General features: G+C 38.3%; 1 protein-coding gene across 4 annotated transcripts in view; it reads right to left on the reverse strand.

Annotated features, from left to right (window-relative positions):
- The window catches only part of LOC129718521 (uncharacterized), a 740,981-nt gene extending 730,520 nt beyond the window's left edge, over positions 1-10,461 (reverse strand). For all 4 annotated transcript variants that reach the window (XM_055669374.1, XM_055669371.1, XM_055669370.1 and 1 more), the window contains exon 1: positions 9,866-10,461. The gene's annotated coding sequence lies outside the window, so the exon portion shown is untranslated. The remainder of the gene's footprint in view (positions 1-9,865) is intronic.
- Between the last annotated feature and the right edge of the window lie 3,434 nt (positions 10,462-13,895).

The raw sequence follows: 13,895 nt of genomic DNA on the forward strand, positions 1-13,895 counted from the left end.
TCGTGCCATTCAAATCATCTAATGTGGTTTTTTGCTGCTCCAATAGGCGCTTCTGTTGACGCGTAATCATAGCTATTTGCCTCCTGGGTGCACTTTCTTGCCCCTGACATGTCCCGTCAGACAGTCTTGATAAAAAATCTGCGACTATATTCTCGCTTCCTTGTTTATATCTGATGCTGCATTCCAAACCTTGCAGCTTCAGTCTCAGTCTTCTTAGCGTTGGAGACGTCTCTTTAAGCCTCCAAATCGCTATAAGAGGTCGATGATCCGTGTAAACGATAAACTTTTGACCAAAAATGTAGTGTCTGAAATATTCTACAGCCCATACAATTGCCAGAAGTTCCTTTTCTATTATATGATACCTTGTTTCTGCACCTACAAGTGCCCGACTCGCGAATGCGATCGGCCGGTGCATGGATTTTTCATTCGACAAGACGGCACCAATAGCATAATTGCTAGCGTCCGTCGTAATAACAAAAGTGTCCTTATAATCTGGCCGGACTAGAACAGGCTCTGTTATCAGCGCGTTTCTAAGGAATTCGAACGCTTCCTGGCATTCCTTTCCCCACACAAATTTAGCGTCTTTCTTCAACAAATCATTGAGCGGTTTGCGTTTTTCCGCGATGTTAGGGATAAATTTACCGTAAAAATTTACTGTGCCCAAGAACGATCTTATACCTTTTACGTTAGTGGGTGGCTTAAGGCTTTGTATGGCCTGTATATTTGCATTTGTGGGCTTAATGCCGTTTTCATTAATGACATGACCCAAATATTCTATTTCTCTCTTTAGAAGTTGGCATTTCGATGGTTCAATTTTCAAATTATGTTTACGCAATGCTTGCAGTATCTTACGCAGATGAACATTGTGATCGGCGATTGTGTCGCCAAAAACTATAATATCATCAAGGTATACAAATGCTTTTACATCCCCGATCTCAAACAAAACAGTATTCATTAGCTTTTGAAAAGTTGAAGGACTGTTCTTCAACCCCATTGGCATTCGCGTAAATTCAAAATGGCCTTTTGGCGTAGAAAAAGCCGTTTTTGCCGCATCACGGCGGTCTATTGGGACTTGGTAAAAGCCCGATTTTAAATCGATGGAAGAAAAATATTTCGCTTTCCCCACATTATCCAATATCTCGTTGATAAGCGGTATCGGATATACAAAAGGTTTAGTCACCTCATTCAAAGCTCTAAAATCAACCACGATGCGATACTTTTTGTTGCCGTCGGTATCTGGTTTTTTTGGTACGCATAGTACCGGTGCATTCCAAGGACTTGTGCTAGGTTTTATTATGCCTTGCGCCTTCATTTCTTCGATTTCTTTATTTATGTGCCTTTTCGTAGCCTCAGGAAATCGGTATTGCCGCTTATTAATTGGAATCTCAGATGAAGTTTCAATCCTATGTGTCGCGGCGTCAGTAATAGTTAGCCTGTCGCCCTCAAAAAAGAAAACATCTGCATAATTTTCCACAATTGTTTTGATTATTTCGAATTCTGAGTCAGATAAATGGGTTAAGTCTAACACCTGTCGTAATTTTCTGATACGTTCCATGCCTCTTGACTCCGGTGTCAACTTGTGCTCCAATAGGTCACAATCGAGCCTTGAGTCTATGTTTACTTCGCGCATTAGTATGTTCTCTGAATTTAATACATTGTCTTCTGGTATTTCGTCACGGCGGGTGAGGTGCTCTTCACAACTCTTGTCGTTTGATTTAATTGATTTCTCTCCGTCTATAGTGAAAATGTCTCGCAATTCATTTTGTACTAGCACCCTATTTCGAGCTACTAAATAAACATGCCGGCTAAGGACTTTTTCCTTTGGCACGCTCCATGGGCTCATATCGTCTGGACCTGTATTTCCATACTTTTTGAAAACGATGTAATCGAAATTATTTCCTACTTGTAGGGTATGCTTCTTCAAAAATTCAACGCCGATTATTCCGTCAGATGGCAAATCATTTAATATGTGAAATTCGGTCGGGATTAGAAAATCTCCGACGATTAAATCTAGGATGACGGTTCCTAAAGTCTTTACGACTTCACGTCCGATACCCTCAAAAGTATTAGTGCTTCGCGTGTTAATTGATACATTGAATCGTCTTACTACATGTGCACTTAACATATTCGCACATGCGCCCGTATCTAGGATAAAATTTAATGTTTGCTGCACATTTTGCCGTGCCAGCAATGTAATCATAAGGTGTCGGCTGACATCAAAATAAATTCGTTTAACCACACAGACACTATTGTCTCGTATGTGGTTACACGCTGTCTCCCAGTCGGAAATTTCTATGTTGCTGGGTTCATTGGTACATCTCCGCCAGTCAACATTCTCGCATATTTCTGCGAAATCATCATTAAAATATTCTTTCGCGAATGGATTCATGATACCATGACTTTGTAGTCCGGTGTCAATCTTATTAAAATTACTTATTCCTAATGCTCTTTGGGGCGCTCGGTTTGCATTGCTGACGAGGCCCCCACTATTCAGTTTTTTGGTTGCTGGTGTTGATTATAATATTGGCCCGACTGATTATAACCGCCATTGTAGCCGTGACTGTTAGTATGGTAATTATTGCTACCAGATGTTCCTGCTCTGGGACCATTCACATTGTTGCTATTATTATGTTCCCGATTTAATGCGTACCCTGGCTCGTATCGCCAATCCTGTGACGCGCGATTGTTAACTATCCCGTTCCATGGTGGCGACCCGCGGGTGTTGCGGTTCCACCCATTATTTTGTCTTTGATTTTCTCGAGAATAGTTGTTGTTTCTCTGATTATTTTGGTCGTAATTGTCATACCTCGGGCTGTCCCTATTTTGATTTCTGTTATTTCTATTTGCCGGTGGCGGTCCTGGATAATTTTCTGAATTTTGTCTCCAATAACGCTCATTATTTTCAAAATTTTGTCGCCCACCGTTATCGCGAGCATTTGTTGCGTAATTAGCCCCTTGATCATTTTCGCGGCGAAATTTATTGTCTCGCCGTTGATTGTTATTGTTCTGGCTATTGAAATTGTTTTGATAAGGTCTATTACCATTCGAATTTTCTCTTTGGCGAGCGTTATTGTTCGGCGGGATAGATTGCCACCGTCTTACTTGCGCGCCTTGCTGCCGCTCGAGTAAATCAAGACCACGCATTCTGTTTTCTATGTCAGCGAGCTGCTCACATTCCTCGCACTGTTCTTCTAAAAATTCCATAAGTCCATCCAAGCTCAAATTTCGCTTGCCACGGGCCATCTGTTTCAAGTGATTATTTCTTAAACCTCCTATGAAGTGCAATCGGAGACTTTTTTCCATGGCGGAGTTACCTCCACCGTCTTCATATACATCTAATAACTCTTTTATATCTGAAGCGCGTCTTTTGTATGAGTTAAATTCTTCGTTTGGCTCCTGTCGTAACGTCTCAATTTGCTTTATCACAACTTCTATCGCCTGCACAGTCCCGAATTCTTTTATCAGATTTCGCTTGACTGCTGGCCAGGTTACTGCCCTAATTCGTGGCAATGCTGCTGCAGCCTTGCCTTTTAATTTTAATAAAACTACATATATTAATGCAGTCTGAGGTTCATTCTCGGGAATCTCGTCTGCGAAATGTTGAACGTGGTAGAGGAACGCCTCTAGCTCGTCCTTAGACCCATTAAATTCGGGGATGCATTGCAATGCATCGGCTTTTGGAAATTCATAAGCCATATCGTCTGGGATGTTTTCGCCAAATTTGAGTTTTCTAAGTGTCTCCTCAAATTCTCGACTCGCTTCTAGAAAGCTTTGTTTTAGTACTTGTAATTGTTCCTGAGCTGCTGTCTCGTTTGGGTCCTCGTCACTGCTATCTGACCCGCTGTCAAAATTTCCTAAACTATTTCTTACGTAAATTAATCTTTGCTGTTCTCTAGAGATCTCTGCCTCCTCTGTCTCGCCAAATCGTGTTGACGATAGCACTTGGTTGGTGCGTGAACTGCTTACCGAACTTGGTGCTCTTAATTCTGCGTTAATGAAAGCTGACGGTACGGTTCTTTAAATCCGTGATTGATTAAGGGTGAGAAAATCAGTATCAGTGACTGAATTTGATCTCCTTTGCAATCCTTTGTAAAATCGGTTCCTACGCACGGCGTCAAATGCCGGTTCAGTAAACCTAATCTCACGTCCGCGCAATTGAATCACTCGGTCGGTCATTAATAATGTTATGGTTAATAGCGCATCTGTTTGCTATTATAGCTGTTATTGTAAAAAAAAAAGAAAATGAAACAAAATCACTCGGGAAAATTTCCTATGCCCCTTTGCCTTGCGGACCTGATTCACCAATATGAACGAAGTTCAATACACTCGAACGAGCGGGAACCCACTCAAAATGATATAGTATCCGTGCAATTAAAAGAAAATGCATATGAAAGCGAAATAACATTCGAACAAACGTTCTGGTATCCTAAAAAAAAATAAGAAAGAGAAACAAAATGCATCTAGAATTTAAAATTTTTTCCTCAATATTCAGGTTTTTGTTTAATTTGATTTATCGGTTATTTAGATTTGTGTTAGTATTCGCGCCTATCTGTGATATTTTAGCGGGTCGCTTACGGATGGTCCGGGCTTGCCGCTGTGCTATTAGTACGGTTTATAAGATTCGACACTAACTGCAAGCGGTGTCGTTTTATTTAAAAAAAAAAAAAAAAAAAAAAGCAGTATAATATAATGTCAAAAAAAAAGGGTTAGTATTAAATGCAAGCAATTAGTTTTTAAAAGCAAGCTGCTAAATGTAATTGGCTGAACAATCATAAAAAGAATGAAAACTGCCGAAAAATCAATAATTGTTATTATTGTTTCGACTTTTTCTCCGCTGTTGGCCAACCGCTGTTAGCAAACCAAAGACCAAGAAAAATTGAATCTGCCGTGCGGTTTAAATAAAATTATTTAATATTAATGTTTCAAATGTTTCATAAATAATCTGAAAATCATGCAAAACATTCACGGCCGTACAACGTTACAACAGCTGACACTGCATAAACGTAGGTACACTTGCACTTGCCGTACGGCGGGTGTTTTGTTGGTTTAGTTTATTCACCGCTACCGTTGGTGAAAAATAACACCTTCGCTCGCGGCGCTGGTACCGCGCTGCGAGGAATAATTCTACGAAATATGCCAACAAACACTCGTCGGAATGTTCGCGCGTAAGATTTCTCTAACATGCCACGGACAAGAAGGCTGCTAGTGATAAATTCAAGCCAAGCATAAGCAAAACGTTTAAAGTACTCACCAAATTAGCTGCGTCATCTTTTTTTCACTTAGGAATGTCACTCAGTTTATAAATTTTTTTTTTTTTTGTTTGTTCGTTAAGAAACCACTGATCACTATTATTCAAACACAAAACACTCAACGCGCACACATAATAACAATTGATTAAATAACTGACTGTTGAGTGAACTTCAGAGAGTGGTTACACCCCACTTCTGACACCATAAAATGCAAAGACTTAGCTTTGCCAGGGACTTGTGATAAGCACGATGAGTCCCTGTAAGTGCAGGGAATTAAAACATCCGCACTGATTCTACTTTGGAAATCGAATGTTTTATTAATTAACTTCAAACTTAATTCTACCCTACCAAGAAGAGCCGGAGAGAAACAATTCTCTTGTCCGATTCTTCGTCCTGTCCTTGTTAATCCTAACACTTTTAATTAGTTAGTTATGCATTTGTATCTTCCGTCTCGCTCAATTTACTCGCGGACAGGCGTCTCTTACTCAATCGAAAATCGTTCGGTATTCATTATTATTATTATTATTATTTTAAGTTATTTGCCATGTGGCCGTCATCGTTTCGTTCTCATCGGAAACGGAGCGTCGCATTTCGACTTCGAATGCTATAGAAAAATAATAAAGTATCGTTCTCTTGAAATTAGTAGAATTGCTGAGTGCTTTAAGAAATGCTTATTAATCATACATGCGCGGCTATTATTTCAGAACCTGTCTGTGAGAACGGAATGTCGCGATTTATTCCTAATTCAAGAAACATGCATGGACAAGAATATTCCTGTCCATGGGAATGTAATGCAAGAGTTTATGAGAATCAAAAATGCTTATTAATTTCTTGGAAGGCCTGTTCATACGGAGGACCGGCGTGCAAAGAAGCGGCACCAGCATTACGAAATCTCTTAGGAGGGAAGCTGCGAGGATTGGGCTCATCATGAACTTTGCCTAAATAATCGGTCTGTCGCCGTGAAAGTAAAGTAAGTAAACACACCACCGCCTCTTGCAAGGGTGCTTGTAGATTCATTTCGATCACATCGGAAGAGCGAGTGATCTGATGTTAGTTCCGAATCGCTTATGTCGGACTGCAGCTATGTTTCGGTGAGTATTACCACATCATATTCACAGTTTGACAATCCCAGCTTCAACTCAGACGTTGCTGTGTGCAGACCCCTAACGTTCTGGTAGTAGGTGTACAAAAAGCGATGCCTTGACGATGCGATATTGTCGGTTGCACAGTTGCTGGAAGAGTGCTTGGTACGCAGTATCCTATTTGATGTCTCGGCAGAAATCGCAGCGGCACGTTCAACATTGCAGTTAGTAAACGTAGCACTGTAAGGCGAACATACATCATTTGAGAGTACTTGCCTGATAATTGCAGTTGGAAGACCCCCTCCCCTGCCCCATCAGGACCGGGATGGCTCGGATGAACGGACTCAGCAAAAGGCACGACTGATTCCCGAATCGTGGCTTGGGGGCTTCCATATTGCGGTTGAAAATGCGTCCCGGGAACGTTTAAAATGAAATAGCTCACATTGATGTGATGGGTGGTCGACGGAATAACTGTTCCTGAGGTGATGCCCATTGGTAACGGTCTGTAAAATTTTGGACTGCCATTATCTAAAAACTCATCACACATAATACCTTCTGGCCATGTAGAACGGTCGAATGCTGTAGCCAGAATTTGGTTAGTACTTCGTTGGTTGGAATTGATATGACTGCTTGATCTGGTTTTTTACACCCATAAAAACATTGTCCGACATCGGGAGGCGCGGCCGCCTGTACTCGTCGTCTTTTTGGCGGGCGCGCAGATTCAAACGAGGACCATATTTTTGGTCCCGGTGGCGTTGCGAGATTGATGGTGCTGGAGGTCAACTGCTTAATTTCGGCCCGCAGCTTACTGATAGCTTTGTTGACTGAATCCAGTGGAGCAGTATCGTTTGATTTTGTATCAATTGAACGAAAGTGAGAGTTTTCGAACAATTCAACGCAATTATCATATACCCAGTACAGGTTGTTTCGATGGGATGTGAAGTATCCTAATAGCGCGCGAGACACTCCACTGCACCCCATATGGAAAACACCACCACAGAATCACATCACACATCACATTTTAAGCAATTTTTTCCCTTTCCACGATAAGCACGGAACGCAAACCGTCCGAAATATCACTTCGGCAAACGTGAATAGACGGCAAAAAATTATGGGATGGACGCGGTGAGATCAGCGATTAAAAGAAGCACAATGGTCAGATAGCGGGAAAAACAACAACACGAATTTACGTACTTTAGACTATCGAACTTAACTAAATCCACGGAATTAGCGTAGAGATGCACGCATAAAACAACAACACGATGAAGAAAACAACAGTTATCACGAGAAATCGACGGAATTAGAATAGATCAAAACAACTTGTCCGCGGACGGTACAGTGCTGCCAAGAAAACTAACTAATTGCTTTTGGATATATTTTATGAGCTTTCGTATACGCCAGAAAAAGAATTCCATACTAAATTACTATATTTCAGAACTGATTACGTTCATATGAAATATATAATAGATTGATAGCGTATGGATCTTGAAAAATATTGCTGAACGCTTAAGAAGTTAACCCTCTAGTTCCCAAGCCCGTCTTTCGACGGGCTTCAGCAAAATGACTATAAATTTTCAATAAACATTGTTATCTTACTTATTTTAATTCATGTCTTTTTAGTATACTCTCAACAATCTATCTAAATACTTTTTCGTTAAATTAGACTGGCTTGACCGATAAATTAGTTGTTAAAAACAAAAAAAATCGTAAAAACCAGAAAAGAATATTTCGCTGCGAACAGTGAAATGGAAACCACTGGTATTCTCTTATTTATTGTTAAAAACAAAGGATAAAATTATGAGTTGGTAGATGGTACATTGTAGTTTTTGGTATAAAAGTTAATTTATTGTAGAAGTTTAAGAAACTAATAAATATTCACCGAATAACAAAACCCATCGAATGGCGGCGTCAGGCATTAACATCATGTTTTTTTTCGCTGGAAAACAGAATTTTCCAAAGGGACGACGCCTGGCATAATCAGTAACGCATAAAATCTTTTCTTTGAAAACCTGCAGTGGGATTTCTGAAGATCTTAGCACACTATACAAATGGCTCAAATTTAATCTACTTCAATATATCTCACATTAGGTACGATAGAACATTTTTTGGAACAGGATATGCATGAAACAGGCACATAGGCCTTCTATCTGCAAGCTCGTTAGGACTTTTTTATGAGTTTTATATTTTTTCAAGAGAACTCGAAATTCAGAATCTTAAGAAGCTCATTTTTCTAAAAATCATAGAAAAAGTTCGCAATCAAGAAGTCAATTAAGAAAAAAAAAACACTCGAGAGATCTGCATTAGCAAAGGTACAAAATGCTCAGCAACACCAACAATACCACTTTTAGACCTTTCATGTAACTTTTTCTAAGTTATAGTTTCACAAACAACATTTTGACTAAGAAAAAATAATTCTATGAAAAATTTTAATTCGCAACTTTTCAATTATAGCTAAAAATGAATAATGTTAACTACGTTTTTTCTGTGAGAAAACTAATAATACGTTCAAAACAGTACTATTTTGCTTAATCATTGTTATTTTTATTCATTCAGACATATAAAAGCTGTATCTAGTAGAAAATTTTTCGAAAACAATGAAAGAATACTTCCTCTGGATTCAAAATGACGACGTTAATAATCTAAAATTATTGCAATTAATCAGAACACTAGTCTCAGATGCTGCTATCAATCTGAGTTAATCTTTTTAATTTAACGAGGAATTTTTAAAGTTTTTTTTTTTAATTTACCTCGAGTACGCATGCTTTGGACTGGTACCAGAAGTTTGAAAAACTCATTAGGGCGAAACTCCAACAATTTTGCAGAACGTCGCTATTTATGATTGACAGTCTGCTAACAGTTTTTTTTTTTTCATGCTGACAATGTTGAGACAAATGAGAAGATGAAGTTAGAACATTATAGAATTTATATTGAAAAAACAATGTTGAGAAGAAGAAATTTGCTTGAGAGATAAAATCAGTTAGAAAATTTGTGAGTTTTATTGCTAAGAATGTTAGTAAGAAACCTGTCAGTTGCACAAATTGCATCGCTTCTACTACATTTCATGTTAGTGGGAGCGATTAGTATTGCTCCGCGTTTTACAGACTTTATATAGGTATAAAATTACCCCACAATTCATTATCAGTCCTATATTCGTGTCTTATTGTTTGTGAATTTTTATTGATTATAAATATATCAAAAAAAAAAAAAAAACTTCACAACAGATAAATGTGCAACTATTTCGAATATGATCAAAATACAAATGGAGATTTGTAAAACTAATAAATTAGTGAAGACTCACTAATTTAATAACTTTATATACTGTTTAATTTGGACCAAGAAACATTAGCCATTCTCACATTTTTTGTTATATTTTTTGTTATATATAATCAAAAAGGCACTTATTTGTTGTAATGAATCAACGTTTTCAAAGGCACAATCTTTGAAATGACATTTAAACTAGGAAGCAGACATCAAAAATGGGTGAAGCCCAGATTTTGACGGGCATAGAACTAGGTTTTGTCAAGCGTTATGTACCTTTGAAATATTCCTTATCCCTTTGATTCGTTCAATTCGCATTCCAAAAGCGATTTACAAACATAACAGTATGAGCATTCGCATGCTAGCTTTATCACCTCGAAAGTATCGTTTCTTTATCCGACAGCATCGCAAAGATCAACGCGTGATATTCACCATATCATTCTCATTTAATTTTCCACATAATTGCACCGTATTTTTTTCTCAATTGTGTGCATACACTACGCAAAAATTTACGCACCAAAAAAAAGGAACACACGCGCCTTAAACAGTTCCGAATCTTGCAAGCATATTTCCGGTTACGCCGTCAAGGCCACTTTTCCTGCTACTCTAGCTAGAAACAAGTCACGATAGCATGTTTCCTCTAGATTCCAAGCAGGCAATTACACAGATTGCTTCATAACCACCAAGGGAGCACCGCCCGGTACCTGTTCCGGCAACATAACTTGATTACACGCCAACTACTCCAGCAGCCCAAATCGTTCTCGTGCAATATTTACGTTAAGGTGTCAAATCTCGCACATAATTTCTGGTGTGAAAATAACGAACTCAATAAAACGGTAGACTGGGCTCCGCACGACCACACAGGTTCAGGACTCGCGACGATACTGAATGCCAACGAACGAGCTCGGCACACAGCTGCTGGTCGTTCGCCTTCGTCTATCGTCCTTCAAGCAAAAATGCCAGAATCATGGAAATGGTTGAAAGTTTGATACTCAATAGGATACATTTTTATTAAGCCTACGGGCCTACGCAAATATTAAATAGAGGATCACGGGACTGTTTGAACTAGGATATACTTTCAATAAAAGTGAGCTCATATACTTTATTTTACAATAATGTAATAACGTAACGTAACTTATTACAAGAAAATATCATTACTACTTCATTACTGCTTCGATTAATATTGTATTAATCATTATATACTAATCATAATACGCACGCATGTATATATTATGTTTGGAGTTTGCTTCCAAAGTATAAACATTTTGATAAAGAAATTTCAAACAACTTATAAAGGAAATAAATATTCCTCGAATTCGGTAATGTTTTCTGTATGGTAGCGCTGTTTTTAGTGCCGAATGCGACGACGGATTCCGAGCAGGGTGAACTGTGAACGGTTTTTCCGTATAAACGTGGGGGTGGAAAACCAGCTGAGGATTTTTTTCAGCCCGTTTGGTAGTGAACCATCGTATCTGTTGGGCGGTGTTCATTACGGGTAGCGAGCTTGACTGTGAGAGATGCGTCGGTTCGGTGGTTGGCAAGTGAGAGTTTTATTTAAAATCATAGATTGGCTTTAAGGGATATACCTACAAAAACTAGCAATAATATTTTAGAAATACAAAACATTCTTTTCCGTTTAGCGTATCAATTATTTTATTATAATAAATGATAATGTTTTCAATGGTTTCTCATTTCTAAATCATTTATTAAGAATGTCCGACTTGCTTACTTAATTCAAGTTAAACATTCACCTATTTGGCCTTGTCTTTTTATATTTTTTCTTGATTTTCAGCTCGATTCGCAGGTGGAACTGACACTGCTATAGAATCTCTTTCGAAAGTATATAGCAGGAATAATTAATTTTCGGAATTTAGGCGGTTTTTAATGAGTTAATGTGATGATGATGACAAGATGGCGAAAGGTAGAGTAATTTTTTTTTTCAATATCCTTGTATGATCCTGCCATCTAATTTTCGATACCCTTACACGGTGCGACCAGCTAATTTTCAATACCCTCATATGGTGCTGCCATCTAGTTTTCATTTTCATCTGGCGGATTATGCACGATAAATCGATTATGCGGATAACCACAATTTTATGCGCATTCAAGTTATCAGATGGCAGCACTAACCATTGTAAAGGTGTCGTGGGTAAAATGTATAAAAAAAACTGGAGGTCAGGTATCTTGTTCTAGTCATCTTTATGTCCGTACAACGGTCATGTTCCAATGTTATGATTTAACTGCGCCGCACGGTTCACTAACAGCATTTTGAAGACAAGACCTAAGTTAACCATTCATATTATTATTTATTGATTAATTCATCCGACAGTAGTCTTAATGAATAAACATTAAACCACAGACTAACAGACGTAACACTGGAACCTGGCTCCATCGCCACAAAAAACGTTCATTTCAAATTTTCAATCGAATAACAGTCATCGCGCGAAAACGTCGTCTGGGACGCTGTCATGCAATTTCATACATATTTTGTAGCTCCCCATTAGTGTTACTAACTTGTTACTACTAGTACTAACTGTTACTACTAGGACTTTATTACTAGTGTTACTAACGTAAAGTACTGGAATCATCCAAACGACGATTTTATTGAAAATTTGTTCGACGTGTTATGTCTGTTAGTCTGTGATTAAACTATATGGCTGGGGAAAGACACTTTGAAAGGCCGTGAATGCAACTTTCAAGCTGGCATAAAAACCCAGCATCTTTTGCAAATAATACATGGCAACAGTACAAGCACAGACTAACAGACGCAACACTGGAACCTAGCTCCATCGTCACAAAAAACGATCATTTCAAATTCCCAATCCAATAACAGTCTTCACGTGACAACGCTGCTTGGGGCGCTGCCATGCAATCTCATACGTATTTTGTGGTTCCCCATTTGACACATGCCGTAACGCTAGCGCTGATGTCGAAATACATGACGCAGCGCGAACACGGCAGCAGATGGTGCTAGTGTTACTAACGTAAAGTACTGGAATCGTTTGAACGATGATTTTATTGAAAATTTGTTCGAAGTGTTATGTCTGTTAGTCTGTGGTACAAGTATAAAATAACATACATTATAAACAATTTATAACAAACAAAACATGAATAAAAATTAAAATTTGCGTAGTATCGATTGAAGAGCACACGGCCATTCGGCGAACAGGTTCATTCTGGCCGTAGTTCGTGCGGTGCGAATTCGTTTGCAATAGGCTCTGGCTTCGACGGGGACGAATGGGACAATACAACTGAAGCAACGACAGGATGGCTGGAAAATCATACCGGCTTGTCAAAATATTGTGAGTCATATATTTTTTATAAAGGAGGGTGGGGGATTTGTTAGGAGCTTAAATATTTATGATAAATATTAGTAAATAATGAGTCCAATCACAAATGGTGACTTCTCAACACTGTTAGAAATTTGTAATTTTAATTGTTAGGAATTGTTTGCTTTTGCAATTAGAACTTATCATTCGTAGGGATTTAAACCTACTTGTCAGAAAAGGGGAAGTGAACTTACAACTAACTTAATTGCTAACTTATTGGCTATAAAGAGAGCTTATCGTAGCAATTAAGGATTGCAACGATTTTTGTCGAAAATTGTTAATAATTTTATTTGACATAGCTTCTAATGTTTCAACACCAGTAAGTCTATGTAATTCGAGTGTACCAAACCAAGGAGGACGCTCCAAAATCATTTTCAGAATTTTATTCTGAATCCTTTGAAGCGTTTTCTTCCTTTTTAAACAACAACTTGACCAGATCGGTACAGCATAAAGCATTGCTGGTCTAAACATTTTTTTGTTAATCAAAAGTTAATTCTTTAGACAAAGTTTGGAATTTCTATTAATGAGAGGATATAAACATCTCGTATATTTGATGCACTTTGCTTGTATACTCTCAATGTGCTCTTCGAAAATAAGTTTTTTATCGTAAATTAGTCCCAAGTACTTAACCTTGTCAGACCAACTTTAAATAACCCCATTCATCTTGACAACGTGATTATTGTTTGGCTTGAGGAAAGAAGCCCTAGTCTTATGGGGAAAAACTATAATTTGAGTTTTAGAAGCATTGGGAGAGATTTTCCACTTTTGCGAGTAGGAAGAAAAAATATCTAAACTTTTCTGCAATCGACTGCATATGACACGAAGACTTTTTCCTTCTGGAGGCAAATCAGGAAGATCTGAAGTGAATATGTTGTACAGGACTGGGCCCAAGACAGAACTTTGAGGCACCTTCTCTGACAGGAAATCTATCAGATTTTGAATTCTGATAGACAACCTGCAGAGTACGATCAGTTAGA

The sequence above is a fragment of the Wyeomyia smithii genome, chromosome 1, assembly GCF_029784165.1.
Source record: "Wyeomyia smithii strain HCP4-BCI-WySm-NY-G18 chromosome 1, ASM2978416v1, whole genome shotgun sequence".
Taxonomy (NCBI): domain Eukaryota; kingdom Metazoa; phylum Arthropoda; class Insecta; order Diptera; family Culicidae; genus Wyeomyia; species Wyeomyia smithii.